Below are 6,385 nucleotides of genomic sequence, written 5' to 3' on the forward strand. Positions count from 1 at the left end.
ACCTCCTGATTTTAGGAATGGGTTAAGTCAGAATGCCAGATGTAGGGGAGAGCACCAGGACGAGGTCTCTTGTTATCTGGTGTGCTCCCTGGGGCATTTGGTGGGCCGCTGTGAGATACAGGAAGCTGGACTAGATGGGCCTATGGCCTGATCCAGTGGGGCTGTTCTTATGTTCTTATGTTCTTATGTTCTTATTACATATTATATATAATATATAATGTAATATAATAAATATATAACATAATATATAATATAATATTATATGTGTGTGCTATAATTTTTCACATTTTTATACCGTCCTTTCTCCAAAGAGCTCAGGGCGCTGTACACAGCTGCTCCCCTCCTTTTGTCCTCACAACAACCCTGCGAGGTCGGTGAGGCTGAGAAAAAGTGACTGGCCCAAGGTCACCCAGGAAGCTCCATGGCTGAGGGGGAATTTGAACCTGGATCTTCCAGGTCTAAGTCCACCTCCCAAACCACTACACCTGGCTCTCTCTCTCTCTCTCTCTCTCTCTCTCTCTATATATATATATATATATACACACACACACATATACAGAGCTTGTGTCAAAACAATATACCAATATTGGTATAATATACCATATCTACTATATACGATATAGAATAGTATAATATACTATACATAATGTACTATAATATACCAATGTTGGCCAATATTGACAAACAATATACAAATATTGGTATAATATGCCAATATTAGTCAATAATACACCAATATTGACAAAACAATGTACCAATATTTTAGCGTGCTGTACTGTCATTTGGGCTCCTGCGTGTTTATGCAGAAGTCAACAGCAGCAAAGGCAGGCGTTTATGCTTTGACTTTATGGTAAGCCCCCTGAGTGGCCGAATGAATGGTTAAAAATTCCTTTATGATAGAGGGACCGGAGTGCCCGTGGGTCTAATTCCATCCAATTTTCCAGTGCTGGTGCAGTCGTGCCAGTGGAGTATGTGCTGCATCCTGTGGGGGAGGATCAGTCACCGGGGCCTGCTGAAGGTGTGGGAACATGTGTTCCCTTACCGCAGAGCTGCATTGTGGCTACACTGGAGATGGAAAGTTGGATAGGATGGGGCCCTGTATCTTTTAACTGACATTGGGGTTCTTTCTTTATTTCTATTCTACTGTTATGTAGTCTGAAAACTATTTTCATTCTAAAATCCACGCAATTTGTCCTGCCAATGTGGAAGTTGCCACAGGCTCTTCTGATATTGGATTCATTGTGGCCAAATTTTAGAATTTGGTGGCTTACAGCTCAAACCTGAGGTGCCTGGGGCCCAGAGCTGCAGCGGCGCCAAAAATGGGGCTACTCAATTCTATAGCAGGGGTGCCCAAACCCTGGCCCTGGGGCCACTTTCGGCCCTTGAGGACTCCCAATCTGGCCCTCAGGGAGCCCCCAGTCTCCAACAAGCCTCTGATCCTCCGGAGACTTGCTGGAGCCCGCGCTGGCTTGATGCAACTGCTCTCAGCGTGACGGCCAACTTTTCAGTTTCTCACTTGAGCTGTGGGACAAGGACTCCCTCCACTGCTTGCTGATTCACATCTGTGATGCAGCAGCAGCAGCAAAGGAAAGGCTGGCCTTGCTTTGTGCAAGGCCTTTTATAGGCATTGCAAGACCTTCATTCATTCATATAAGTTCCATCACTAATATATTCATTTATGTAAATTTATTCAAATTTGAAATGTAAATTAATTCTTTTTTTCCCCGGCTCCCGACACAGTGTCAGAGAGATGATGTGGCCCTCCTGCCAAAAACTTTAGACACCCCTGTTCTACAATGTTCCAAAGGTTGGCTTAGAATTAAGACTCCATATCAGGTGGCCTGACACGGAGGCTCAGATCCCACCTCCCTCCTGTTCCCTCCCCTGGACACCTCCTACCTGCGCTCACTCCATCTCCCCTACCCTGAAACGCCTGCTCCCTGCCTACCCCACGCCCCCACCTACCTCTCCGCTGCCCAGCAGTCATGACTGCCAAGTGGTGGAGCACTGGTTTACCAGTGCTCAGCTAGCACCAGCACTTCTCCAGTGCTGAGGACATTATGGCATGTTTGCAACAGTGCACGCTCACTGCATAGGACTGGGTCCTTACTACTGTAGTTGAAAACTTACTCTCTCTCCCCGCCATACCTTTTACTTTTCCTCCATGTAAGTTAGATGAGGAAGTATATCCAGGAACATACCTTTGTGGTCAAGACAATGGAACTGTATAGTTTTAAAATTAAACTATTCAAAGTGCTATCTCCATTTTTTTTTATTTCTTGTTGATACAGATGTAGAAAACAGTTTCAAAATATGAAGTGAATTCACTGAAGTGCTTTTCAGAAAGCCTGAATCACATTAATTCAGTGCTTGTGATGATGGTGAGGGGGTTATAATTGGGGAATTAAACATTATTTTAGAGTAATATGAAGAAGAATTGATAAACTATAAAGGGTATTGGGGGGAAAAAAGCAGATGACTGAAAGATCAGATAAACCCTAAGGCTATTCAGAGATCCTATACCATCTAAATGCCCTGCAAAGTACTTGGCTCCAACTGTTTGAAAGCATGTGTAAATATAAGGAGATAAATGTTTGAGTATCTTACATTCTAAACTTTTACATCTTTTGAAGTAATGAGTACTACCTATGTCAGATCAGTTTACAGATTGCCTGATGCTCTCCATTTCTCTTGTCTTTGGATGACCTTTTGATTGTTGCTATATGTATTACCAAACACAGGAACAGTACTTGACATTTATTGCCATGGCTGTATTGAGAAAGGTCAGATTTGTGAATCAGCCCTTATTTTGGCCTCTAGGAAAGTACCAGCTGTTCCTTTTTGTGGCTCACACATTGATTCAGCTGAAAGATATGAGTGAGTTGGAGCGGTGCGCATGGACACCAGATGGCACTCAAATCATCTCCTCCTATGAATGAATGCAGCTTCATTTTCATCCTGGATTAGGGGTGTCCAAATTTTTAGGCAGGAGGGCCACATCATCTCTCTGACACTGTGTCAGGGCTGGGAAAAATAATTAATTTACATTTAAAATTTGAATAAATTTACATAAATAAATATATTAGAGATGGAACTTATATGAATGAATGAAGATCTCGCAGTAGTCCAAGGTCTATAACAGGCCTTGCACAAAGCAAGGCTGACCTTTCCTTTGCTGCTGCTGCTGCTGCTTCACAGTGAAACAGCAAGCAATGGAGAGAGCTGTCAGCACACAGCTCCTGCAAGAGGTTGAACAGCACCCTCATACTGAGAGTTAACCAACACAGGCTTCAGCAAGTCTCCAGAGGGCCAGAGGCTCTTTGGAGACTGGGGGCTTCCTACCAGCCAGACTGGGGGTCTCCGAGGGCCACAACTGGCCCCTGGGCCAGGGTTTGGGCACCCCTGGCCTGGATGAATGCTGTTTAGAGGTCTATCAAGAACGGAGAAAGTGGGGCCCAACAATACCTACAAGTTCTCATTTTCCCACCTAACTGTATTTCATACTATATATTTTTAATTTAATTAATTAATATAATTAATTTTTAATTTCCCCATCTAGTCCCTGTTGTATCTGCCTCCCACTAAAACCATCCCTCATTCTCAGGTTCTGTCAGCTGAACCTGGTGCTTCTTTGATCACCATTTGGTTGTTCCAAGGCTCACCACACTGGCAGTTACCCACCCACTACTCAGTACAGCAGGTGTGATATAGCTGAGTTTCACATTTGGTCTGGTGAAACCTGGGTGCAAATCCCTGTTAAGCTATGAAGCTCACTGGAGATAGTATAGTGGTTCTGATATTGGATGTAGACCTGGAAGATCCAAGTTCAAATCCCCACTCAGTCATGAAGCTTCCTGGGTGACCTTGGGCCAGTCACTGTTTCTCAGCCTCACCTGCCTCACAGGGTCGTTATAAGGACAAATAGAGGGGAGGAACCATGTACATTACCCTGAGCTCCTTGGAAGAAGCATAGTATAAAAATACAAAAAAATAAAAAAGCCATAGGAACAGTTAAAACAGCAACAATCAAAATAGCAGCATAAATATCCCCCCAGAAAAAAACACATTCATACTACAGATTGACACCATTGACCACGGTGTCCTTCTGGGACGGTTGGCCGAGGTGGGGATCGGGGCCACTGTTTTGCAGTGGTTCCGGTCCTTCTTGGCCGACAGGTCCCAGATGGTGGTACTGGGGGACTCCTGTTTGGCACCCTGGCCCTTGAGGTGTGGGGTGCCACAGGGTTCTATATTGTCCCCCATGTTGTTTAACATCTACATGAAACCACTGGGAGAGGTCATCCGGGGATTTGGCGTTGGGTGCCATCAGTATGCTGATGACACTCAGCTCAATCTCTCCTTTCCACCTGACTCCAGGGTGGCTGTCTCTGTCCTGGAGCGTTGCCTGGAGGCAATTGGGATCTGGATGAGGGCGAACAAGCTGAGATTAAATCCAGACAAGACAGAGGTTCTCCTGGTGCAGAAATCCACGATGCGGGTGCTGGAATATTGCCCTGCACCGAATGGGGTAGCACTCCCCCTGAAAGAGCAGGTTCACAGCTTGGGGGTTCTCCTGGACTTGCAGCTCCTCCTGGATGTCCAGGTGTCAGCTGTGGCCAGGGGTGCCTTTGCCCAGCTTCAGCTGGTGCGCCAGCTGCGGCCATACCTGTCTCAGGCGGATCTGGCCACGGTGGTCCATGCCATAGTGACATCACGATTAGATTATTGTAACGCGCTGTACGTGGGGCTGCCCCTGAAGACGGTCCGGAAGCTACAGCTAGTGCAGAATGCGGCAGCTCGTGTAGTTGCTGGTGGTCGGCGGTTTGACTCTGTCACACCGCTACTCCGGCGGCTGCACTGGCTGCCCATTCGCTTCCGGGCTGAATTCAAGGTGCTGGTTATGATCTTTAAAGCCCTAAATAGCTTGGGACCAGCGTATTTGAGAGACCGCCTTCTTCCGTATAATCTGGTCCGTTCTCTTAGGTCATCAGAAGGGGCCCTGTTGGTTCTGCCGTTATTGAGAGTGGTGAAGGGAATAGTGACCAGAAACAGGGCCTTTTCAGTGGTGGCACCTACACTATGGAATTCCCTCCCCTTTGAATTGAGAACAGCTTCCTCATTATTAGCGTTCCGGTGGGGCCTGAAGACTATTTTATTCAGGAAAGCCTTCGAGGCACCATAAGGGCTGTTTTTATAAATTTGTCTTTTACTGCGTGTTATGTATTTTATCCATGTATTTGATTTTGTTTTAATTGTTTTTAACTGTTTTGTATTATTAATGTTTATCTGTTGTTTTGTATTTTTAACCTGATTGTTAGCCGCCTTGGGTGCCCTTCGGGAAGAAAGGCGGAATATAAATGGAATAAATAAATAAATAAATAAATAAATAAATAAATACAGGTTGAGTCTCATTATTAGCAAACCTTGATGGCAAAAAATGCACTAAAGCAAATCAATTTAAAAAAACAAAGCCCTTTGCACAGGTGATTTCAAAAAAGCCTTGCTGACCTTTTGAAATGCACACAGAGGCAATCAGTCTCTCTCCAAGTGCTTAGGCTTCACTAGGAGGCAGCAATCCCTCCCTTCACCAGGAGCCACAGTGAGGGGGAAAGAATTGAGGTGATAATCACTGCCATTTAGCCTTCCTTCATGTGCTGAGAGAGGGTTTGCCTTGTGCCTGGAGAGAGAATGATTGATCAATTGTCAGCCAGCTGCCCTCTCTCACATTGATAAGGCTATTGTTAAAGGACTTTTTCCTTTAATTTAAAGGATACATCTCATTATGTTGAGATAGAAAAATCTGCAGATAACTGCATGACTGTCTCTCTACAACAGTAAAAAGCAGTTTTGTTAACTGTGATTTTAAAGGGATGCATTTTTCCCCTTCTCCTGGGATCAGCACATTCCTTCTCATTTGCAGTGGCCATTCGTGTTGAGTCAAATCCGTGTATAAAAAATCAGTTAACAAGGTTGGACCTGTATATTGAAAAAGCCACATGAAACAAAAAGGTTTTTAAATCCCACTGGGAAATGGCCTTGGAGGGTGTAGATCTCAGTTCAAGCAGAATTCCATAATAGAGCCATAATAAAAGGCGTAAAAATTCATAATAGTTTTGCCTTCTGTTTTGGAGGAAGAGCTTCAGACCATAAAACCTTCTTGCCAGCAGAAACTTGGCTCAGCCTTGCAGAGATAGCCTCACACTTATTTGTTACTTTCCCATAATTTTTCAATAGTCAAGAAGAAACTGTTTGTTCTTGTCTGATTATCCATCACTTTCTAATCTTGTGTTGTGTATGCTGGGATATGTGATACTACATCTTTTTCCCAGAAAAAGGGGGTGTATAAACAGTTTCCAAACCTTTACATTTTTTTCTTTACAGAGAT

This window comes from Tiliqua scincoides, chromosome 2, assembly GCF_035046505.1.
Source record: "Tiliqua scincoides isolate rTilSci1 chromosome 2, rTilSci1.hap2, whole genome shotgun sequence".
Lineage (NCBI taxonomy): Eukaryota > Metazoa > Chordata > Lepidosauria > Squamata > Scincidae > Tiliqua > Tiliqua scincoides.